Source organism: Oryctolagus cuniculus, chromosome 14, assembly GCF_964237555.1.
Source record: "Oryctolagus cuniculus chromosome 14, mOryCun1.1, whole genome shotgun sequence".
NCBI lineage: Eukaryota > Metazoa > Chordata > Mammalia > Lagomorpha > Leporidae > Oryctolagus > Oryctolagus cuniculus.
Window position 1 is genome coordinate 46,490,786 of NC_091445.1, and position 25,547 is coordinate 46,516,332.

Here is a 25,547-nt window from a genome sequence, read left to right on the forward strand (position 1 = left end):
TGTTTCCTCAAGTAGCACAATTGCAAAGCCCTCTTTTTCCTATTCTTTTTTCCTTTGGTCAAGGGGTGCTTTATCCTTATCCTAAGACAGGTTCTCCAAAGAGGAGCATGACAAATGTATTTGATCATAGTTCTATGCTACAAGAATGAGCCCCTAGACCCCGGGTGAGCAATCCATTTTTATGCTTAGGTTGGATGTACAGGAAACCATGTGGAAATATGATTGGACAAAAAGTGTGCAACTGAATGCTAGCAGGCTGCGTGTGGAAGCCTGGCAAGGCCTTACTGATCAGATTGTTCTTGGCCACTCTGTGCAGTGTCCTTCCTGCTGGGAATGGGGCAGGAGCCCTCTGAACGAGAATCTCATGACTGATGATCAGACAGAGCAAGTCAGGTATTTTCTTTGTGGCCAGCTTCAAGACAGAAAGGTGGGAAATATTAGAGTAGTGTTTTTGAGTTTTATGGCTGGCTTTGGGAGAAAACTGTTCCAGTTTTGATTATTCACCTTGGGGAAGAATTCTAATTTTTATGGTTTTTCTTAGGGAATAATGAGAGCTAAGAGTTGAGCAGGAGAAGGTCAGGAACAACTTTGCTTACAAGTACTTCATGTTGAAGGACCTTTTTCTGAGACCCAGTGGAGGCTTCACCACTTTGGCCTGAAGTTCAAGTCTTTCAAATGGCCTTTCTGTCTGTCATAGAACTTAAGACTTGTATTCCAGGTACATTGTCCAGTTGCAATTTCCCAACTTCTCATGACTCTTAAGAGGAATTGAGGGCAGGCATTTGACCAGCTGGTAGGATGCTCCTTAAGACACTCACATCCCACATTAGAGTGCCTGGGATTCAGTATTTACTCTTTTTTTTTTTTTTTTTGACAGGCAGAGTGGATAGTGAGAGAGAGAGACAGAGAGAGAAAGTCTTCCTTTTGCCATTGGTTCACCCTCCAATGGCTGCCACGGCTGGCGCGCTGCGCCGGCGTACTGTGCTGATCCGATGGCAGGAGCCAGGTACTTATCCTGGTCTCCCATGGGGTGCAGGGCCCAAGCACTTGGGCCATCCTCCACTGCCTTCCCTGGCCACAGCAGAGAGCTGGCCTGGAAGAGGGGCAACCGGGACAGAATCCGGCGCCCCGACCGGGACAAGAACCCTGTGTGCCGGCGCCGCTAGGTGGAGGATTAGCCTATTGAGCCACGGCACTGGCCCAGTATTTACTCTTAATACTGATTCCATCTTCCCAGTAATATGCAACTGGGAGGCAATAGTGATGGCTCAAGTAGTTGAGTTTGGACCACTGGTGTGGTAGGCATAGATGGAGTTTCAAGCTCCAAGCTTTTACCAGGCTCAATTCTAGCTCATGTAGGTATTTGGGGGAGTGAACAAGGAGGTGGAGTAAACCAGCAGATGGGAACTCTGTCTCTCTGTCTCTGTCTCTTCCTCTGTCTCGGCCTCCCCAATTAAATATCAATCTTTCTCTCATTCTCTCTCTCTCTCCCTCTTTCTCTCTCTCTCTCTCTCTCTCACACACACACACACACAAAGAAATAGAACTTGATCATCATGTCAGAAAAAGCTGGAGTCATCTTTATGATACTTTTGTCCTCTGAGATACATTTATGAGAACTGGGACATGGCAAATGTCTCCCCTCCACTTTATTTAGAGTCACCACTAAGGTGTGTGAGACCTTAGGAAATACTCTTTTGGTGAATCTTCTGTTCATAAAAGCAATCTATCTAAAATTTCTTTACAAAGTTCATAAACACATAAAAGGCTTGGGGAGTTAGCCTAAAGATTTAGAATGATGGATAGGCAGGAGGTAGTAATGTATTTGGTTAATGTCCAATCAGAGCACCTGATGATTCTTCAGTCTCTTATAACTGTCTCCTTGTTTCATATCCAGGAATCATCTTCATATTCTTTATCATCAAATATCCTGTCTCTGGGTGGTTTTATGACTCCCACTGTGAGAAAAAGACAACTGTGTTGTTATTATTAAAGACCTGTAGCTTGTCAGAACCTGTCTGTTGCAACAGTGTAGCTCTTCTTGTTGTTAAATTGCTGAAGCCATGTGTTTCACACAGTTACATCAGCATTCATGATGCTGCATCATCCATCCTGCTGTGGGGATACTGGTTTCCAATGGCTCTTGCAAAGGCTCTTCTTGTGTTTCTTTCAAGAAGTCCACAAATGGTCAGAGGATGCAGGAAAATATAAGCAATCATTTATTTCATGGTCATGTTACATTGATCATTTGGAACATTAGGGCATAAACATAGAATGATACACTGTCTAGCTAGGTCTTCTCTTGAACCCTTTAGACTGTAACCATAGTATTCCTAAAATGTACTCTTTCCATTTTGATCCCACACTGGTGTCTGCTGTGTTACCGGCTGGGAGGCACTTGTAGTAAGAACAAGAATATTGGCCCCAATCATGCAGAGAATCACTGAGCTTCATCTAACTTAGCTTTACTTGGGATAGCACAAAATTACCACATCAATTGGAGACAAGAATGGAAGTATTGGAAGGGCCTATTGAGAGTAACAGTCTAAATAGCACTTGGAGAAGCTGGGTGGAGCCACCCCTTAGGACTACAGTATGTACACATGGTGTACACATGGTACAAAGCCTTTAGAGGGATGGGGGCCATCTGGCATGCCAACAGCAGGGATTATACAGGATAAAGATCACCTGTCACTCTGGCAATTGCAGACCAAAGGCAGAACAGTGTTAGCAGTGTGGTGGGTGATTGAGGATGCTGGCAGCAACATAGGCAGATCCATCTCAAGGGTTGGCTATGTGCTACTGGGAACTCAGAGTCCTGAGCTTGTCTTCTTTCCAAAAGAGTGAGAATTGCTCAAAATTGAGATGTCCTTTGGCAGCCCAATTTTACAGCATCTCATGAAAGCAGTACTGTGCCAGTCAGCAGAACTGATCTATCTACTCAGCAGGCAGCTTTTCTGGAACTGTCCAGCTCCAGGGCCCCAGGATGACCCTTCAGCAATGAGTTCTAGAGCTTGTCCAGGTGTTATGTGTACTGCGGGCATAAGGTAGTGAGTTGGAAAGAACTTTAAAGGGTACAAAAGGGAACTAGATTCATGGAAGACCCCATCCAGGCTCAGAGAACCTGTCCAGACAGCGCCAATAGTTCCAGAAAGGCTCAGCTGCCAGAGTGCTGGGGGTAGGAGCCTTAGGAACAGTTACTGAGGTGCAGGGACTGAGGGAAAAGCCCAGCTTACCTGGGTCTTAAATTTGTAGAGAGCAAAGGGCAAAACAGAAGGTGGCCAATGGGGAGATGAGGTCTTGGATGAACTGTTCTTGGACACCTGAGTCTTGAGAGTGACTCTCCACAGGTTGACCTATATTAAGGCACTGAGAAGCATTTTGCCAAATAATTAAATTAATATATGAATAACCAAACAGCCTCAACAACACTAAAAAGCTTTTATAATAGAGCATCCGTTCTACACAGGAGGGAGAAAATGCTATAATGGACATTGTTAGGTCAACTGCAAAATTAGAATATGGTTTGATTGTTTCAATGTAAGTGTATGAAGCTGATGACTACACAGTTGTTGTGAATACTTTTACTTAGGATGTTCTCTGGGGTAATTAGTGATAAAGGAGCAGGTTAAAAAATTGTCCATTTTCTCTGTCTCTCTACCTCTCTCTATCAACAAAAGACAAAGCAAGAGGAGTAAACTCTTAACAGAATCTATGTAAAAGGGAAAGAGATCTTTGTGTTGTTTTTATTGCAACTAACTTTAAAATTATTTCCAAATAGGAAGTTAAAAAGTTACCCCAATGCCGTTTATCGATTTTGATAAAATTGCTTACAACAATTTCTTTCCTTTCTTTCCCCTCCCCTCTTCTTCTTCTGCTCCTCCTCCTCTGCCCTCCCCTTTCTTTCTTCCTGCCTATAATATAGGTGAATATAGGGAAATTTGGGTAAAGTGGCATATTCCACAGCTTACAAGGCTGGGAGATCAAAGACTTAATGAAACGCGTTGTCTAGATCCAGGGTGGGTGCTACCCCTAGGAGAGATGGTGACAGAGTTCTAGGTGAGATGAGTGATTCAGGATGTGTCTTTGGATGTCTGTGGTGAAGAGAAAATTTAGTAGAGAATTTGAGTAAAATAATAATGATAATGGCTATATTTCTGAAATGTGAGGGAAACACTGAGCTTCTTTTTTATTTAGCAATGTCCCTATTTCTACACTAGTAGTTGCTTGCAGTTTCACGGCTTGCAGCAGTGGTTGATGATGTAGGCCCTGGCAAAAGAGAATCTGGGATTAACTCCAGCTTTTCTGCTTATCAACTGGGTGCGCCTGGACAAATGGTTCCACTTTTTGTGCCCCAACTTTCTCCTCTGTAAATGGCAATAATAACAGCACCTCTTAGGAAGACTGCAAGTGACAGAAACTGTGACTTCAAGTGGCTTATACCAAGAGAAGTTCAGAAAACAGGGCTGCTGCACAGTACTGTCAGAGACACAAGTGTGTGATACTGAGTGTGTGATCCAACTTTGTATGCAGGGAAGGGAGAAATGGAGAAATGTGAGCTGATTTGTGCCCTTTCATCAGACAAATCAAAGCTTTCCTCAAACTTCCAATGCAGAAACTCACTTTTGGGCCTGAGTTGTGTCACCTGGCCACTTTTACTTGCATTTGGGAGGGAAAGGGGGATTTCTGAGTAAATAAAAAGAGTGGGTTGTAGCATGCTACACAGGGCTGTTTTGAATGCTGAAGAACTAATAGCTATAAAGTTTTTAGAAAAATTTCTAAGTGCTTAGGTGTTAATTTATTGTTATTATTGATAATATTAATAGAAGTTGTATTTTAATCTATGTATTGAGAGATGTCATCAGCTTCAGAAATACTTTTGAGAATGCCTGTGAAATTAAAGGAAGAAGGAAGAAATTAAGAGTGACCCCCACCTGCCCAATCTGATTCTGCCCCTTGAGGAGGTTTGAAAGAAACAGACATATGAGGTTGATTCAAAAAGTTTGCAAAAAATGGAATTATATTTGTTAAAGTATTAAGCACTTTTAGTGTAATGTAAATTTGAAATACGTTGTCTCAAAAACTAAAAAAAAAAAAGGGAGAAAGAAGGAGATTAGGAGGGAAAGAGAGGAAGGGAGGGAAGAAGGGAATATCACTATGTTCCTAGAATTGTATCTACAAAACACATGAATCTGTTAAAAATTAATTAAAAATAAAATAAGAAAGGTTCTCTGTACTGAAAAAAAAGTTTATTTCGCTGTGAAAAAATTTCAAAGTCCACAGTCTGCTTTTTCATGGTATGCATTTTCCATGGCTTTTTTGATTTTGTGTTGTGCATGGATTTCAAAATCTTTGTAACAAAATACATTTATCTTTTAATCTTGCACTTTTAATTTGAAAGGCAGAGTGACACACACACACACACACACACAGAAAGAGAGGGAGAGAGGGAGAGAGAGAGATATTCTTTCTGCTGATTCATTCCTCAGATGCCCACAGCAGGGAGGGCTGGGCCAGCCTGAAGCTGGGAGCAAGGAACTCCATCTGTGTCCCCCATGTAGGTCATAAGGACCCACGTACTTGAGCCACCATCTGCTACCTGCAAGGATGCACATTAGCAGGAAGTTGGATCAGAAGCAGAGTTGAGACTGATCCCAGACACTCCAACACCCGCTGCATCATACTGCCTGCCCCTCCACAAACTCTGTGAAGCACCCTCAAAGGTAAATGAAGGAAGCATCTGCATCATTGCAAATGTTATGATTGACCGCCTCTGTAAGCTACTCAGGAATGTGAGGCATGTTGCCATTCAGAAGGACCTGCAGAGCTCAGAGAGGACTGTGGGATCCCAGAAGAGCACAGGCTGGAAGGTTGTACTTACTTGCTCATTTTGAGCACAGGAATAATATTGTGGATAATCAGTTTTCTGCTTGTAATTTTCCATGCTGACAGGCTGTGTTCATTTTTTATGGGGTTGGCTCTAATCGAATGCCACAATCTTTGCCTTGTTGCTTTTCTGTGGGCCATGTTGCCAGCCTTGCCCATCTAGGGTAGGGGGGCTAGCTGTTGTGTTGTGCACAGGACTCCATACAAACAAGTGCACCCAAATTTTGTTGGTGGCTTTTTTGCAGGTTGCTAGCTTAGTACTTTTCAAAATGCGCTGAGTGGCTGTTTGGAACTTGTCTCTGCTGACTCCACTGGGCTCAGTTTCAGTCTCTTCTAATCCACTAATGAACCTTTATTAAAGTGGGGGAGTGAGGTTGAACCAGTATTTGGGCACATTACTAAGATAAAGCAGGGGACATGAAACTATTGAGATCAACAGCAAGGACATGCTCAGTGTCTCCACCACCCCTGTTCAATCTCTTGACAACTGGCTTTTTTCCTCCCCAGAAATTAAAATATTATTAGGTTAATTTTTCAGTCTTTACGTTTGTTCTATTTTTTAAGGAGTTCTATGAAGAAGCATTCATTCACCAGAAAACCTCCCCTACTCCAGCTACTTTTCATTTAAAGTTCAGATTGATGTGATCAAATGCCCATGCAGATTTACATGATTAAATATGCAATGAAATGCCAACATTTTTGAATTCTATGAAAAGTGTCTGCTGGATCAAGCTGAAATTATGCTTCACCCTGATAGTTATGACTGTCCACACTCTTTTACACTCCTCTGCCACCCATCCTGCTCCCCTTTATCCAGAACACCCTGAGTCTATGGGGTCTCCATGCTGAGCTGTGAAGGTACCACTATGTACCTTTCCAAATTGTCCACTTCCTTATGGGGTTGGCTCTAATCGAATGCCACAGTCTTTGCCTTGTTGTTTTTCTGTGGGCCATGTTGCCAGTCTTGCCCATCTAGGGTAGGGGGGCTAGCTGTTGTGTTGTGCACAGGACTCCATACAAACAAGTGCACCCAAATTTTGTTGGTGGCTTTTTTGCAGGTTGCTAGCTTAGTACTTTTCAAAATGCACTGAGTGGATGTTGCAAATCAAGGAAGAGATGGCATGCAGTTCAGTTTGTCACCAGCTGTCCTCTATGCTTTCTCTGTTCTTCTTCTTCTTTTTTTTGACAGGCAGAGTTAGACAGTGAGAGAGACAGAGAGAAAGGTCTTCCTTCCATTGGTTCACCCCCTAAATGGCCTCTATGGCCGGCGCGCTGCGCCCATCCGAAGCTAGGAGCCTCCTGGTCTCCCATGCAGGTGCAGGAGCCAAGCACTTGCGCCATCCTCCACTGCCTTCCTGGGCCACAGCAGAGAGCTGGACTAGAAAGGGAGCAACTGGGACAGAACCAGTGCCCCAACTGGGACTAGAACCTGGGGTACCAGTGCTGCAGGCAGAGGATTAGCTTAGTGAGCTGCAGCGCTGGCCTCTCTACTTCTACTGCAGTTCCACACCCACTTTTGTAGTTAGAAATTCATCTTGACATTGAGCAAACAACATTTTGTTAGGCCTGGAAGATAGACTGAGGATGTCCCAACGTTCTTGCTCCCCCAAGGAACATGTAATTCTTCCAAATAACTTATTTCATAAGAAGTTGTAAGAATTTTACTCAGAGGTATACATTGTGGCACAGTAGATTAAACTACTGCTTGGTTTGCCTGGGTACCCAATGGGAGTACCTGGGAACCAGTCTCACCTCCACTTCTGATTCAGCTTCCTGCTAACACACACCCTTAGAGGTAGTGGATGGTGGCTCAAGTACTTTGGTCCCTGTTCCCCAGGATGGAGACCTGAATCAGTTTCTGGCTCATGGCTTCAGCCTGGCCTAACCTTGGCTATTGTGGGCATTTTGGAATGAACCAGCAGATGGAAGATCTCTATCTGTTGCTGTGCCTTTCAATTAAATAAATAAACATTAAAAAATGAATGCATTTAATCACTAAATTAAGGGATAAAACATTAATTAGATACAATATTGGGTTTAATACTTTTTTTTGAATTTCTGCTTTTTCATTAACTTCTTAACTAGTAGAAAAAGTGATTACACAAACCTTTCAAATTTAGCTATGGGTGATTTGATTCTCTCTCTCTCTCTAATTGTATATGTGTGTGTAGATAGCACATATATGATATATGTAAGTAATATATATAGAAATAACATAAATGAATGGTATAAATATGCTTCCAAAAGTATGTGGGAAAATGGAATTTAAAGATTACCTTCATTTTCCACGAACTTTTTGAAGATCCTCTTCTATATAAATAATAGATATGATATATGTGTCTTTTTTGTTTGTAAGAAGTTACTGATTAAATCAATCTTTTGCTAATCATGATTTTTAAATTGTGTAACATTTAACACTTTTCAGAGTGCTTTTATCTTTTGCGATCCTTATAGGGAAAAGGCATTATATTTAAATGAGAAAATATTGGCCCAGATCAGTTATTTGTTTAAAGTTACAAAAACCAGTTATTGATAACAGTGAAATATGAAGACATTGTTTGCCTATTTTATTTATTTATTCTCTAGGCACTGTTTTTATGCTGATTAGTAATGAGTAAAAGAGAAAAACACATGGCTTCATAGAGTTTACTTCTTGATGGGGAGATGTTAAAGAAATTATGTTAGATAGAGTATAAGAAGCTCATCAGTACTGAAGGAAAAAGCAGAGCAGGATGGGATAAGAATCTTAAAAATACGTAGTTTACAAATTAGATAATTTGGTCAGGGAAGCCTTATGGGAGGCTAATGTCTGAGCAGAGATATATAAAGTAGGGGAGGGGCAGGGGAAGGATTGGTGTTTTGTACAGTGGTTAAAACATCAGTTGGGACTGGCGCTGTGGCTCACTTTGCTAATCCTCTGCCTGTGGCACCAGCACCCTGGGTACTAGTCCCGGTTGCTCCTCTTCCAGTGCAGCTCTCTGCTGTGGCCCGGGAGGGCAGTGGAGGATGGCCCAAGTGCTTGGGCCCTGCACCCGCATGGGAGACCGGGAGGAAGTACCCGGCTCCTGGCTTTGGATCGGCACAGTGCCGGCCATATTGGCCATTAGGGGAGTGAACCAATGGAAGGAAGACCTTTCTCTCTGTCTCTCTCTCAATGTCTATAACTCTCTGTCTCTCTCTGCCTGGCAAAAAAAAAAAAAAAAAAATCAGTTGGGATACTTGCATCCCATATTGCAGTGCCTGAGTCCAAGTCCTAGCTCCATTTCCAATCCAGCTTCCTTCTAATGAGGGCTCTGGGAGGCAGCAAATGATGGTTCAAGCATTTAGGTCTCCATGTGGGAGACCCTGATTGAGCTCTGAGTTTTTGGCTTTGGCCGGGCCCAGTCCTGGCCTCTGTGGGCATTTGGAGGAGTGAACCAGCTTATTGGACTTTTTTCTGTCTGCTCCTCAAATAAAAATAAATAAAAATTAATAAAAATTAAAAAACATAGTAGGTGAGTTTGGAATAAGTCATGAAGATATCTGAGAAAGGGAAGTAAAATGTAAAGCCATTGGGCAGCAAGGAGCCCCATGTGGTTGAAAGAGAGTGAAAAGGGGTTCCTGTAGGCAGTGATGCCTGAAAAACAGGTACTGGAGTGTTAGGGGGTTGGGTGGAACTTAAGGTTCACAAGAGGATGGATCACCCCAGAACCTGCTATAAAGGCTCTGGCTCTTCTATGCATGAGTTTAGGTGTATTGGATGGTTGGAGCAGAAGAATGAACATGCCTTATGATCTAGTTTCTTTCAAAAAGACCCATTCTAATAGATTCCTTTAGGAAAAACTCTAGAAGGCATGGGTGGATGTAGGGAGTCCTAGTTTTAAGGCTTTGTGCACTGGGTCTGAACAGTGAGCAGCTGACTTATGGTCTCCAGTTCTGTGCTCCTAGCTGAAACTCTCCCACTAACTCCTGAAGGTCTGGCCACAATCATTAAATATTTTATTCAAAAAGAATTAAAAGTAGACAATCAGTCAATAAATTTGAACTTCCTTTTACTTTCTATGATTTTCTAGGGTCTCCCAGTTTGTTTTTCTTTCCCCAGGGCCAGAACATGTGCCTCTGCTCACCCAACCTATGTCCTCATAGTCCATACTGTCTGCTCTGACTTCCCTTCCCAACCTTCCTCAGCTCATGCCGAAGACTAAAAGCAAAGGGCAATGGCTTTCTTAGGCCTCCAGCTATTCTGAAGTTCTAGATTGCAACTGACAACCTGTGTTGTTCATTAGAGCAATCAAAACTAAGGGCTGGAGATTTTTGTAAAAAGTGACTTGAACAACTTACCTGCACTAAACTATTTAATACAGTAGATTTTGTGTCTCCCTGGAGACATGTCTCCCAGTTCCGGGCCTGGGGTCCGCGTGTGTGTACTTGCATCTGCTCTGTTGTGGTTGCACTGCACTTTAGTTATTTGATTTGGTGTTTGCAAACCCTGTGTGCACATTTTTATGAAACTTCAGACAATTTACTGCTGGAACTCTAAAAGATGTCTCCAGTCCTGGAAAACCACAAATTATTTAGCAAAGAGGCAAGGGAATGGAGGTCATTGAGCTCATTTCTTACATAATTTGAAACTTCCTTTCTGAATCCTGACCTCTCTTAGCAGTCAGAGTGATGTGGTCTTGAGACAGAATTGATAATGGGGAGGAAAAGATGAAAGCTGGCAAAAGGCGCTAACTGTTGTGTTCCTCTCGTTGCTTGTGATGTTAAATGCCAGCAACAAAAGGGAGAGTAGTGCAAGTACAGCAAGGTAGATATAAAGTAACTCCCCTTTCTTGTTTTATTGTGCTAATAAAGAGTAAAGGCAAAAAAAGTCTGCTTTGTGAGAGACAATATGACTTAAGGTATAAAAAATGAATTAACCCAAAACAATAGAATGAGTGATCATTAAGATAAAATTAGGGAACACTGTTGAAGGTAAGTCTTTGAAGCAGTAGGAATCAGTTTCTTGCAAGATACTCAAATGGTGAATACATACGTCCAGCAAATTCCTTCCACATAAAGGAAACAAAATAATCAAGATAGAAGGTGACTATAAGGCATGTGAAGCAACAAGTAGTAACATAGGTCAAATGTGAAGAAGGAAAATATAACTCCTACATATATAGCTTGGAAAGATAATGACTGGATTGAGTGAAGTAGGGGAGATACTTAATGCTAAACTGATCTTCTGTATATTAAGAGAATCGAAAATGAATCTTGATGTGAATGGAAGGGGAGAGGGAGTGGGAAAGGGGAGGGTTGCGGGTAGGAGGGACGTTATGGGGGGCAAGCCATTGTAATCCATAAGCCGTACTTTGGAAATTTATATTCATTAAATAAAAGTTAAAAAAAATATATAGGTTGGCTTATGACATACAACTATGAGTTTGTCCAAAGGGCCCAGAACAAATAATCACTTTGTTAGATTTTTTTAGAATTTTTCTCTTCTTTTCTGATCTCTCCAACATGTCAGGAAAGTGAGAGGTACCTGGTGCTGATGGATCATTTACCCTGAAGTTTCCCATGCTATGGAGGAAATTTCTCACAGAGTCAGAAGAGATCTCCTCTGGGTTGCCTCTGAGTTAGAAAATGAGCACTTGGAACTTGGAGACACCAGATGTCTCTATGACATCAGCAGCATTTAATTTAATCAACACATAGGGCCCAAAAAGGAATTGACTGACAGTTGGAGGGAGGGTCAGAACCCAACTGTGCTTATGATTTCAGATGCAGAATGAAGAGTGCTCCAGGAAGCATGGTTCCCAGCATATTCTGAGTTTTTAAACACTTCGTGTTTAGAATTTTAATGATCCCTGTTTCAAAAGTGGTTGTCAGTCACAGTTTGGAGGAAGTGGATGTCTGTGCTGGAAGGGGAGAGAGCACAGGGGCTGTTTTCCATTTCATAGTCAGGCATGGGGTGGGGAGGGCATGGTGCAAGTGAAAGAAGAGAGAGGGTTGGCAGCTTTGGGGAGGAGAAGGCACGAGGGCATCACAAGCCCACTTGGGGAAGGAAGATCTCTGAGAATCCAGGCTGCTTCTGCTGGGATCTGGAACACTTCAGGCCAATCCAGAAGCCAACAGAAAGAATGTTTATTGATATGTAGAGGGAAATTGATTTGAATGGACCTGAAAGTATTTGACTGTCTGAAATGATTTATATTATAGAGACTGATGCTAATGAATTGAGTTCACTTTCTCATCCATGCATGATCTATGAGCTTCATTTTCTGTTTGTGATCATCTCTATAAGAAGTTTAGAATAATGCTTGGCACCTATTAAGGGCTCAGTAAATGTTGGTTCTTTAGTTCTGATTTCACTCACAACCTATGCCTGATTCTCTATTATTCTGGTGTCAAACTATATAAAGTAGATATCTATCTGGCCTTTCTAAAGTAATATGAGTTACCATCTCAATGTTCCAACAGATTCATATTAATCAGGCAGGGAGATTCTTAAAAATGGGTGTATTTATATCTGTTATAGGACATTTGAAAGACATGCTTCAATTTCTTTGGAAAAGCAACTCTAGTTCTACTTTTTTTTTTCCCTTTCAGGACTCTCCCTCATACTTTTGAATTGAGAATCCAGAAAGATGGGAAGATTTGATCTTTGCTTTAGCATCTTGCTTCCTACAATACCCAAATTTAATGAACATCTTTGGGTGACCAATCATATTTCTAAGCCATACTCCTTTCCTCAAGTGGAACTTCTCTTCCTCATCACTATGAGATTCCTGGAAATTTCTTCAGCTTTTTAGAAACTCCCTAACCTTGTGCTCAGCTTCAGAATTCTGCAAAGGTTCAATGAGAAAACTGTACAAAGAAAGACTTTCAATTCCAACTTGTAGTGGCCACCAGCCATGCTAATCTCTCTTCTTCTGCTGTGGTCCTTCTTCATGAACCAGGTGTGATCTTCAGACTCTGTTCAAAATCGCCAGATGTCCCAGGAAAGAAAACAGCTTGTGAATGAGAGCTCACCTTGGTAGAGGTACTCTCTGGATCTTTTTGTTCGTATAATTTTTTTTTCTCATCATCCATTGATCTTCTTAAGTGTGATTTTCTTTTACAATTAACTTGTCCTTTTTAGGTAGCCTAAAAGGAATGTGTTCTACAACCAACTGCATTATATCTGTAACTGCAGGTCTCCTTGGTATTAATTTTTAAGCAGTTTGGGTAGCTATTTTTTTGCAATCTAATAATCCATGACAAATCTTTGTGCATCTTTCCAGGAACTTCAGATGAATCAACCACAGAGGAAAATGTGGACATATGTAAAAACTAGAGTTAAAAATTACACTTTCATGCTAGAAGTTCAAGCAGAATTACATTCACTGGCATTTTGTACTTCTGCCATATGTATAAATAAAAATGACACTACAATATCCACATTTGTCACTTGCTTTTTTCAATGTCAGAAATATTTGTTAAGGTGATTCCTATATAAGGGAATACTGCAATATCTGAAATTGAATTTCATATGTCTCAATGGGACCTTAAAAGTCTTGACATGGAGCCCAGTCACCTGAAAACCCTGTCCTCTCATCTCTACATGATACATGTGAAGTTTAGGGGGTGTGGGAAGCCCCTCTGCCAGCATCAGTGTAGGAGATGATGATTAAGTAATAACCTGGGCAAACCTAGGAGCAGATGGGACCTGGGGAGGCTTCCCCTGACTCATAGATCCTGTGTCTAAAGAATTGTCTCTCATTATCCTTAAGTATGGTGGCTCTGTTCTCTATAGACTCTGGGGTGTACTGTGCATAGATTCCTCTCAGAATTAAACTTCTAAAACCCTTAAATTTGGCTCCCTCTGCTTTTATTTCTGGTTTTTCTCAAACCATGATCTACAGCTCCGTTCTCTATGTAAATTTCCCTGACCACATTGTTATACCTTTGTATTTCAAATGACTTAATAGACTTTATTTGTCTCTTACAAATGAACATACATAGTTAGGCATGGATACTCTAACTGGAGAAGTGAAGAACACTTAGTGACAGTAGATGACAAGGTTTAAATCCAGGTCATTTTACTTCTCCCTCCCGCCCCTCTACAATATCATTATGTGAATCTATACTAGTTCTGAGGTGACAGATGGCACTAGAGCAAGAATACCTCCTTACATCTGGTATATAGTTGAAAAATGAAGATGCTATACAAATATGTATGGAAGGAATTTTTACCTTCTCCTGTAAACTTCCTTTTTGGACCTGGCAATCACCAGGGTTAGATAACAGAAAGGGAATTACATAACCTAACTCAAGGCGAGGAAAGTGTAGAGACTCTCTTGGCATCATGCAGTGTGAGGCCATCATCCTTGAACATGGAAAAGATCTGATGGCCTTGGAGGTGGCTTGACCCTGAATTGTACTAGTGAGGGCCAAGTTCCTTTATACCTCTCCTTCAACCTCAGCTTCACTATTTATTTATTTTTAAAGATTTATTTATTTATTTGAAAGTCAGAGTTACACAGAGAGAGAATAAGAGGCAGAGAGAGAGAGAGAGAGAGAGAGAGACAGAGAGAGAGAGAGAGAGAGAGAGACAGAGAGGTCTTCCATCCGCTGATTCACTCCCCAATTGGCCGCAACAGCCAGAGATGGCTGATCTGAATCCAGGAGCCAGGAGCTTCTTCCGGGTCTCCCATGTGAATACAGGAGCCCAAGGACTTGAGTCATCTTCTACTGCCTTCCCAGGCCACAGCAGAGAGCTGGATCAGAAGAGGAGCAGCCAGGTCTTGATCTAACTGGAGCCCATATGGGATGCTGGTACTGCAGGCTGGGGCCTTAACCTGCTGCACCACAGGCAGTGGCTTTTCCCACTACACCACAGTGCTGGTGCCTCAGCTTCAGTCTTGCATTGAATACGTATTCTCCCTGCAAGATCCTCCAGAGGCAACTGGATGGAGCTGAATGTGTGCAGGTCTCGCTAAGGCAAGGAAAAGAGGGACTTGTGGGAATGGAGAATCCTAGGGGAGATATTCTGATAAACCAGGAGAAAAACAAGTACATGAGTGAACTGAGACATGAATGAGGGACTTCTAAATTCTTTCAGGACAAGAATGAATTTTACAGAACAGATCAAATTTATTGGACTGATAACTTTGTTGCTTATAAAAATAGTAAAATACCAATTTCATATGGTTCACCGATGTTTTGTGACTTCATTTCTCTTCTGAAAAGATAACTTTTGATAATGTAAGCTATATACATACATGCATGCCTTAAAAATACAAAGCCCTAGTTCAATAAATAAGTGCTTAGTCATGACTTCATCCTTGCTTGAAGATGTATTATCCACATGCTTGCAGTTAGATGAAGATTACCCTAGCTACTAATGCAGCTGTCTTTGGGGGTTTTGTGCTGGTTACTTAAATAACAACAGCATCTTGCCATACTTAGAACTGCCACTGGGCTGGCTCCTTATTTCCAGGTCTGCCTCTCAAGCTTTTCCTTGTTTCTGGCCTCTGAGTTCTCTTTCTCCCTTGAGAACTTGGTTATGCATTTAAAAATAGATGTGGCTGTATTTTAAACATATCTTGTAGCTAGGGATGTTCCTCACTGAAAGTCTTCTGTTTTGCTGAAAGCAAAAAACATGACAGCTTGAGGTAAAGGAAGTGGAAGGCGTTCATAAATGATGAAAGCTAAGCATGCAACACAATTAAGCATTACAAAATGTATTTGTAGAAAGCCAGTGAAGGAATAAGATGCAAATCAACTGTTTTTAAATCAACATTTTCAGGACCAAGCAAGAAATGATGAGAATAAACTTGTTAAAAATATTGTATGACTTTTGGTGGTATTTTTAGTCAGTGTAATTTAGAGATGGCTAAGTATTGTTATTTTTAATTCAATATTTTAGAACAAAAGTGTACCAAAATAGAAAGCTTCTCCATTTTACCCCCCACAACTTTAAAAAGTAAACTGTGAATGTTGGGACACCATAGCCTTTCTTTTTTAGTTTCCTTTGCTTGCAAGTTTGTGCACCATCAAATTACATTGCACTCTTTCCTTCCCTGACTTCCAGTGGCAGGGCATTTGTATAAATGAATCCAACACCCTGTTTTCTTGTTGTTGCTCTGAGTAAACAGGAAGAAATCAGATGCCCGGGTCCAGTGACTTGACTTCATACAAAGGGATCTTGTTGGAACAGTCTTTATCCCCAAGATATTGGGAGATTTATTTATTTGTAACCTTTCTAAGTAAGTGAGTTTTAGTGGTATTTGATCGTTCTACGATGTGTTATAGTTTCAAAGATTTTGTTTGTATCTTGACAAAGGGATTCAATTAAAAAGTACTTAATTGAATGACTAATAGAACAAGTCAAGACTACTTCAAAACATTCAGCTGTTTGTCTTATACTAGTGTGTAGGTACTTGTGTATAATTGTATATTTTGATTTTTTTTCTTATTAGTTGCCCGTGTGTAGGTCCAGCTATTTATGCTAATTATATTGTCTGTGAACTCCAGTTTATCTATTCATAAAATTGGATAAAAATTTATCACAACTCCTTCCTTTTTTTTTTTTTAAAGATTTATTTATTTTATTTGAAAGTCAGAGTTACACAGAGAGAGGAGAGGCAGAGAGAGAGAGATCTTCCATCCGCTGGGTCACTTCCCAGTTGGCCGCAATGGCTGGAGCTGTGCCGATCCGAAGCCAGGAATCAGGAGTTTCTTCCAGGCCTCCCACACAGATACAGGGACTCAAGGACTTGGGCCATCTTCTACTGCTTTCCCAGGCCATAGCAGAGAGCTGGATCAGAAGTGGAGCAGCTGGGACATGAACTGGTACCCATATGGGATGCCAGCACTGCAGATGGCAGCTTTACCTGCTATGCCACAGCCCTGGCCCCAACAACTCCTTTCAAAGATTGCATTATGTAAGTGGAGGGTACTTCCATGCTATTTGAGGAGTGGGGCTGAGATCCCAAAGAAGCAGGCTAAACTGCCTTTGGGGAAAATGGGTCCTAGGACTTGCAATGCTACAGCTCAGGACTGGCTATGCAGTTGAGCACTCCGGCCAGTCATTTCTGTTTTCTGTCCTTTCCTACCTGTTTCTGGTTTTGTCCCATCCAGTTTCCAGCCTTTTATCTATATCAGTGTTGAAGGTATCTTTACATAGCAAAGATGTGCCACAGAATACTGCTGCCCACGCTGTTCACACTTGACACTGGTCAATGGTTGTGATGATTTTTTTTTTGTCATTCATTTCTTAATGCATATTGGTATTAGTTGACTTTTTTGGTGGGTTGCAAAAATATTTTTTGAACTCTCCATCTTTCTTATCCCCTTCTACTTTTTTTTTCATGCTTCCAAAATGAATTAGATTAAGACATCTATGGGCAATGCTGTAAATGGAGTGATACATAATGCATTGGTGGATGTAGGATTAACCTCCATGAGAAGTCCAGGATGGGATAGGAGAAGCAGTTAGCAGGGAAGGGAAGCAAGAATCCTCCATTTTCCTGATGCAAAGAGTTTATGCTGTAGTCACCTATGCTGAGAAGGTTGTGTTAATATTCCCTTTGTCTTTGAGATCCGATTGCCAATGTAGCTGTCTTTGAAGAATTCAGCTTCTTATAAATTCTTTAATAAAACTGGGATTTCCCTCTTCTCCCTTCTCTAGTACACACATTCTGATTCCTTTACAACACAGTTTCTGATTGCATGTTTATTCTTGGCATCTTTGAGTTGTGAGGACCCTTTGACTAATCCCCCCTTCTATACCCCATATGCTTTTATCCCTGTGGCTTCTCTTTACACTTCCTGCTACAGAAAGTGCTGAGCCTCTTGGCAAGTGATCCTCTCAACAACTGAATATTCAGTAGAGATTGGAGACCTTTCTACCCTAAGAATTAGAAGGAGGCTATTTATAAAGTTGCTGTATTTTCAAAAGTGACTGCAATTAGTTTTGGTGTCAGGCAGCACAAAAAAGGAACAAAAAAGCCCAAAATGTTCTTTTTTACTGGAATTGATTTACTGGAATGAAGCTTTGTATAGGTGAATGAGTGTGTAAGTGTGCATGTGTGTGTGCACGTATGTGTATAAATGTGTGTGTGACTCTACATGTATTTCTGGAGTACTATCTGTGCACCAGGATTGGTGCTAGTTGATATACTCATGTAATTGGGAGTAAAACAGTCATGGTCTCTTCCTTTAACCAATTTACAGTCTATAAAATTGACCTTCCATGTTCAAATCCTCAATGATGTAATTACAAAAAATTCTTGTACTTGAAGAATGGTGCAAAGAATTTATCAGGTGGCTTAACAGGGAAATTTCATCTAGCTTAGGAATCTGGATAGCCCTTCCTAACAAAGCAGTATTAAAGATGAGACCTTAAAAATGAAAAAGGATAAGCAGATGAATTATAGAGTCAGGGTAGGGAGTAGAGATGGAGGAAGGTGGTGGCACTGATTTTCTGGGGAAGAGAACTGGAGAGCTAAGGAGGCTGCTGGATGGAAGGAGTGAAAGTCACTAAATGGCACGTTTTGATGAAGGGAAAAGTACTGAAGTAAGAGGATGGAAGCAAAGCACCTGGAAAACAAGTTGAAGCTGGTGTGTGTGTGTGTGTGTGTGTGTATGTGGATGGATGTATTATTGTGGAATTATCTAGAATGCGGTTTCTGATGTTGAACAAATTCATAGTGTGAATGTGAAAGTTGGTGTTTCAGGTAGAGTAATGGAAAGGCTCATTGAACATCAAGTGAAAGAGCTGCTGGTCACAGAATTGATAATACACTCAGATGATGTGGAATTTTCTTAGTGTGAGGCACGTGTAGGGTGAGTGGGATGTTAAATTCTTTAATGAATGATCAGTGGTTAAATGGAGAAGACCTTATTACCAGTTGCTCAGAAGAGCAGTTTATGGAGGTGGAGGGGGGCATTGCTGCAGTGGTTGAGACTGCTTGGGATACCGGCATCCATCCCGTTTTGCAGTGTTCGGGTTTGAGTACCTGCTCTGTGTCTGATCCCAGCTTCCTGATATGTCCACTCTGTGATGTCTCAAATAGCTGGGTCCCTGGCAGCCACGTGGGAGACCTGGACTGAATTCTGTGCTCCTGGTTTCAACCTGGTTCAGCCCTAGCTGTTGTAGGCATTTGGGGAGTAAACCAGTGGACCCAAGATCTCTCTGTGTCTGTCTCTGTCTCTTTTCCTTTCAAATAAATGAAAATAAATCAGTAGTAAAAAGAGCAGTTTACAGAAGAGAGAACAACAATTTTTCTTTTCTGGAGGTGACATTGTATCACTAAGAGGACATTACCTTGGTTGTACTTCTGATACTGAGGTCCCAGGAGCAGAGTAGAAAACTCCACTCCCTGCTCCTACTTGAGCAGAGAAGCAATGTCCTTAGGGCCAGGGGAGCCATGAAGTCAAGGAAGCAGGTGTGTGATTGTTTGTTCATGTGATAACTTTGAAATAAATATGCATTAGAACCATGTAACTTAAGGTAGGAGACCTCTTTAAAATTCATAGTCTCAGGCATTAACCCAAATTTCAAATTTCCTTTGAAACCCTCAAGTCACATTTAAACTATCCAGCAACAGCTAAATAATTATCTTCTAATGTGAGTCATCTCACTTTTGTTGGCTGTTTCTACTGAAAGAAAACGATGGTGCCTATGGCAGACACTTCAACACTGTAGCTCATTCTATGTACAAGTGTAGAAAAAAAACATGCTTGGGGTGTGCCATAGGGTGGGTAGGCCAGAAGTTTATTCAATTTCTATAGTTTTCAGAATGACAATTGGTTTATGTGAAACTAATGCGATTTAAAATTAAATATATATTTTGAAAATGTAATTTGGAAACATTTTATGCTGTGGTCAGAATTACAGATGTGTTTGGTTTGGATAGCTCCTCTGTTTCTGATTTCAGCTTCCTGATGATGTATACCTTGAATTATTTTCTGAATAAGCTTTGTGACAGTTATCTATTTTAATTGGGCTTCATCTTTTATTCTTCAACTGTAAAGAGTTTAGAACTTATACTTGACAGAGTGAATATTAGCACTGTAGAAGCAAATTAAATAAAATAATTTATACCTGTTTTAAGATAATTCAAAATAAAACATTTTTGGTAGGGTATTGACTTAACTGCATCCTGAAAATGCAGTTGGTGTTTTTCTTGTTTTATGGTAAGCTATGTGGTCAGTGGAATAGTGGGGCTTCTCACTGTGTGGTCATCGTTGTACCTAAGGTGACTTCTGTGTTGGATAGCTACTAAAAGTTCTTTTTTTGTTGTTAAGATTTTTTATTTATTTATTTGACAGATAGAGTTGCAGAGAGAGAGAGAGAGAGAGACAGAGACAGAGACAGAGAGAAAGATCTTCCTTCCATTGGTTCACCCCCCAAATGGCTGCTATGGCCTGCGCTACGCCTATCCGAAGCCAGGAGCCAGCTGCTTCTTCCTGGTCTCCCATGCAGGTGCAGGGACCCAAGCACTTGGGCCATTCTCCACTGCCTTCCTGGGCCACAGCAGAGAGCTGGACTGGAAGAGGAGAAACCGGGACTAGAACTGGCACCCATATGGGATGCCAGCGCCACAGGCGGAGGATTAACAAAGTGAGCCATGGAGCCAGGCAGCTACTAAAGGTTCTTCAGAGAAGAATGTTACTATCCCATTGATAGTAACTTATCTGCATGAGAGAAAATTGTTGTATCAGATTTAAATGATTAAATTGGCTTGGGGCCAGCGATGTAGCTCATTTGGTTAATCCTCCGCCTGTGGTGCCAGCAGCCCATATGAGAGCCAGTTCTAGTCCCGGTTGCACTTCTTCCAGTCCAGCTCTCTGCTGTGGCCAAGGAGGGCAGTGGAGGATGGCCCAAGTGCTTAGGCCCTGCACCCTCAAGGGAGACCAGGAGCAAGCACCTGGCTCCTGGCTTCGGATTGGCGTGGCTCCGGCCATGGTGGCCATTTGGGGGGTGAACCAACAGAAAGGAGACCTTTCTCTTTGTCTCTCTCTCTCTCACTGTCTAACACTATCTGTCAAATAAATTAAAAAAAAAAGAAAAAATTATAAAAAAATTGGCTTAACATGTCTGGATCCCTGTCTTCTCAGGAAAATATTTTTAAACTACATTTTTATCTTTAATTATAAAGAAAATTTGCTCCTCTCTGGCCTCAGAATCAGCCCTTAAGGCATTCGGATCTGGCTGAAAAGCCCATTAGAGTATTTCAGGCATGGAAAGCCAAGACACTCTGGCAAAAAAACACAAAAAAACAAAACAAACAAACAAAAAAAAAAACCACAAACAACACCACCTAACTGAAAGATCTCTGTGAGTGAGATCCCAGTGGAAAGAACAGGTCATCAAAGAAGGAGGTACCTTTCTCTGAAGGGAGGAGAGAACTTCCACTTTGACCATGGCCTTGTCTAAAAATTATCAGAGTCAGTGAACTCAAAAGACTTCCATAGCCTTGGCAACTCATGTCTAGAGCCTAGGGTGATTACTGATGCCATAAACAAGAGTGTCAAATTATTAAGTCAACAACAGGAGTCATTGTGCACTTACTCCTCATGTAGGATCTTTGTCCTTAATGTGCTGTACATTGTGATTTAATGCTATAACTAGTACTCAAACAGTATTTTGCACTTTGTGTTTCTATGTGGATGTAAACTGTTGAAATCTTTACTTAATTTATACTAAACTGATATTCTGTATATAGAGAGAATCTAAAATGAATCTTGATGTGAATGGAAGGGGAGAGAGAGTGGGAAAGGGGAGGGTTGCGGTTGGAGGGAAGTTATGGGGGAGAAAACCATTGTAATCCATAAGCTGTACTTTGGAAATTTATATTCATTAAATAAAAGTTAAAAAAAAAAGAAAATTTGCTCCTAAGATTTTCTTCAATGAGATCTGGAAATTGATCTGATTTTTCTCCTTTTATTCTCCTGAATTAAATCTATATCTTTTGAGAATAACCATCTGATTATAGCAAGAGATCCTTAAAGAAACATACATGCCTTAGAATAAATGAACAATTCCAGTTTGATAGACTTGTAGAGTGAAGATGACAGAGCCAAGAAAGCCACCAGGGTGTCACAGCTCAAATCACAGGTTTTACACAAGATTCATGTGCCCTATAATGCATTGTTTGCTAGTTTGAAGTAATAGTTCCTTCTTCTCTAAGAAACTGATATCTAAGCAGGTAAGCGGAGCCAAGTAATCCAACTGGGGCCAGAGGAAGAAATTTCGTGACTTTTGAGTGTGTTTTGAGTTTACCAATATCTACAACATTTGATTGTGTTTTTGATGTGTGAAAATATCTATAATTATTAAATAGGCAGAAATCATATTTTGCAAGACAAAGTTTTTCTCTTTGTGCATTGTTTTAAAATTTCCTTTTTATTTTCCATAATATTTTTACTTAAAATTTTAATTTTATTTTTAATGAGAAACAAAAGTTGCATATATTTATCATGTACAACAGAATATTTTGAAAATAAATATGACTGTCAAGCTAATTAATAAATAATTAGTAATTATCATTTCTTGAGATGAGAACATTTAAAATCTCTGCTAGCAAATTTAAAGAATACATTTGGGGCCAGCACTGTGGTACAGCAGGTTAAGCTGCTGCCTTCAGAGCCGGCCTCCCATATGGGTGCTAGTTTGAGATCCAGCTGCTCCGCTTCTGATCTGGGAGGGTGGAATCTAGAATGATGAACAGACTTCTGGCTAATGGGGTTATGATTGCTTGGAAGTGGAATATTTTGGTGCCTTATTTGTAAATACAGTCATGTATTACGTAATGATGGGGATGCTTTTTGAGGTATATATCATTAGGCAATCTCGTCATTACACAAAGGTCAATATGCTTGCACTTCACAAACCTAGATAAGCAAAATATTGAAAGGTATGTTACTCCCCCAAAAGTGCTTCTCCATAGCATTTCAGGAGGGCATCTTAGAAGAGGAACTGGGACATTCACAGCTTTTTTAGTACATGGGCAGTGTGTGATTAGTGATACACTTGAATGTCCTGGAGTTTTTCCTGTGCCAGACCACAGAGGGTTTCATTTGTGGCTTGAAACATTGTGCCAAATGAGACTGCTATCCTATCCTTAAAATACTTGAAACCTGGCACTGACTTGGTTTCCTTATGAAAGAAAAATCATTGCAGTTGTCTGTTTCCAAAATGTAGAAGTTTCATCCATATTCAATATTTTTTTCTGGTAAATAATTTTCCTCCTAAATCTATTTATTTAGGGTTTCCATAAATTCTTTAGCTGACTTCACGTGAGCACTCACAGACTCCCACTAATGTTCACATTATGCAATGAATGGTGCTTCTTGAATCATTTAAATTACCCCGAGTTGGCAGTAAATTCAAAATTGTAATTGAATAACAATCTTTCCTTTCAACCCTGAAAAAATTTTTTTTGACAGGCAGAGTTAGACAGTGAGAGAGAGAGAGAGACAGAGAGAAAGGTCTTCCTTCTGTTGGTTCGCTCCCCAAATGGCTGCTCTGGCTGGAGCGCTGCACCCATCCGAAGCCAGGAGCCAGGTGCTTCCTCCTGGTCTCCCATGCAGGTGCAGGGCCCAAGCACTTGGGCCATCCTCCACTGCCTTCCCGGGCCACAGCAGAGAGCTGGACTGGAAGAGGAGCAACCGGGGCAGAATCTTGCACCCCAACCAGGACTAGAACCCGGGGTGCTGGCGCCGCAGGTGGAGAATTAGCCTAGTGAGCTGCGACACTGCTGAAAAATTTTTTTTTTGCTAAGAGGGATACACTTCTGTGTCTGGCCTTCAGTCTCTCTCATTAGATTTTCCATGTTTGCTTACAGGCTGTCTACAACAATTTTATTTTATTTTATTTTATTTTATTTTATTTTATTTTATATTTTTTTGCCTTCAATGGAGCAGATCCTTGAATGGTTTCCATCATTTTTTGTTTTGTTTTGTTTTGTAAGATTATAGCTATGGTACAATGAGGCATGCCTGTCTCTTGACAGCAATCACAATACCCATCTGTGATTTTCCACGGTTGTAGTCTTTAATGACCTTTAATTTTTTTCCAGTTCAGTCATGTAATGTATCCCTCTTATACAAAAATTAAAGTAATTTTTGCATGTTCAGGAGCCATGATGAACAACATGAGATCAAATCAAGCACAAGTGAAAATGTTATAAACAAGAGATGAGGTAAACATGAGATACAAGTTTTACTGCTTTACACTAGTATGTTTATCACTATTTTACAGTAAACATTTAAGAAATAATAGTATGATCTAAAATAATGGCCAAAATCTAGTATAGAAAATGCATACACAATAGTTGCTTATTGTCTTATCAAGTATTATGTTCTGAACCTAACTGTGTATGCTACATTTTTATGACTGATGGTGTGTAGGTTTCTTTTACACCAGCATCACTATAAATACATGGGGAATGTGTTACACTGTGAAGTAACAATGGCTATGTGACATCACTAGGGCAAAGTAATTTTCAGCTTCATTATTACATTATTTGTATGTATGGTGGCATTGTATATGCAATCTGTCATTGACAGAAACATTGCTATGAGGTGCATGACTTGAAGCCAAAGAAAACTCCCCCAAGTGTTAGCTCTTTTTGTATATTAATGTATTTTGTGAGTATGAACAGGTGTTTTGAAGACTGGATTCACTTCTAGTGATATTACCTTGGTGAATGAGAAAAACATTTCACAGGCAATCACATCATTTGAGAGAGATTTAGATGTGATTGTCATTGATTGTATGCAGTAGGCTAATCTTTTCCATGTATGATGTCTGACAAGTAACATAAATTTTATTGTATGCTTTCTGGTACTCTGACTCAAATTAAACAATATAAAATATAAATATAAAATATAAAACCTCATATAAGCACATTAATCTAAAGCTTGGATCTGAGAAACTATTGGTGTTTTAATCAATTAATTATAATTTTTGTTAACTAATTTGAGGTGCTCTGAAGTGGTTCCTCTAAAAATAGAATTGCAATTGGTGGAGGAGACTTCTCCACACTTTCAGTATTTCTATATATCTCGAGGAGCTGTCTGCTCTTCATTCTGGACTATCTTTTCCAGATTATTATTATTATTGTTAGCAGCCTTGGAAGATAGTGATATTGTCTCCCTATGGAGCAAAGATAAGACATACTTACTTTCTATTATAAAAGATTCAGGTTCCCTAAATTCAAAGTTCCTTTACTACTACACAACCACTATGCCTGCAGGTGCCATCTGGCCTTCTTTGCATCACATTACAGAAGTGGACGTCTGGAGAATTGGCATGATACAACTGGTATTCTGGGTACTGACATTGCCCTGAGTAATAAACTGTCCTTTGTGATCCAGGAGACTTTGGTATTCTACCAGCACCCATGAAATTTTTGGCACCCTAATTAGATAGCTACAAGTAGGGTAGATGCTCAGATCCTTCACAGTTTTGGACAATTATTGCATTCCAAAACCTTATCTTCCAGTCCATGAACACTTATCACTTCAGTACTGCAACGTGTTAACTTTTAAAACACTTCAACTTTTCCAGTATCAGCAGGGTAGAACTCTAGATTATAGATAAAATAACAACAAAAAAGAACATTTTCTTTCCTTTGTTATTTTTCTTGTGATTTCTAATGAAGTTGATGCCTATAATAATTCACATTTATTATATATTGCAA

General features: G+C 40.4%; 1 long non-coding RNA gene across 1 annotated transcript; it reads right to left on the reverse strand.

Moving 5' to 3' along the window:
* Positions 1-322: 322 nt before the first annotated feature.
* LOC103349590 (uncharacterized) lies at positions 323-11,507 on the reverse strand. The gene is made up of 3 exons (XR_007922497.2): positions 11,393-11,507; positions 3,237-3,369; positions 323-2,166 (listed from the first exon to the last, which is right to left on the reverse strand). It is a non-coding gene; the product is annotated as an uncharacterized lncRNA (long non-coding RNA).
* Between the last annotated feature and the right edge of the window lie 14,040 nt (positions 11,508-25,547).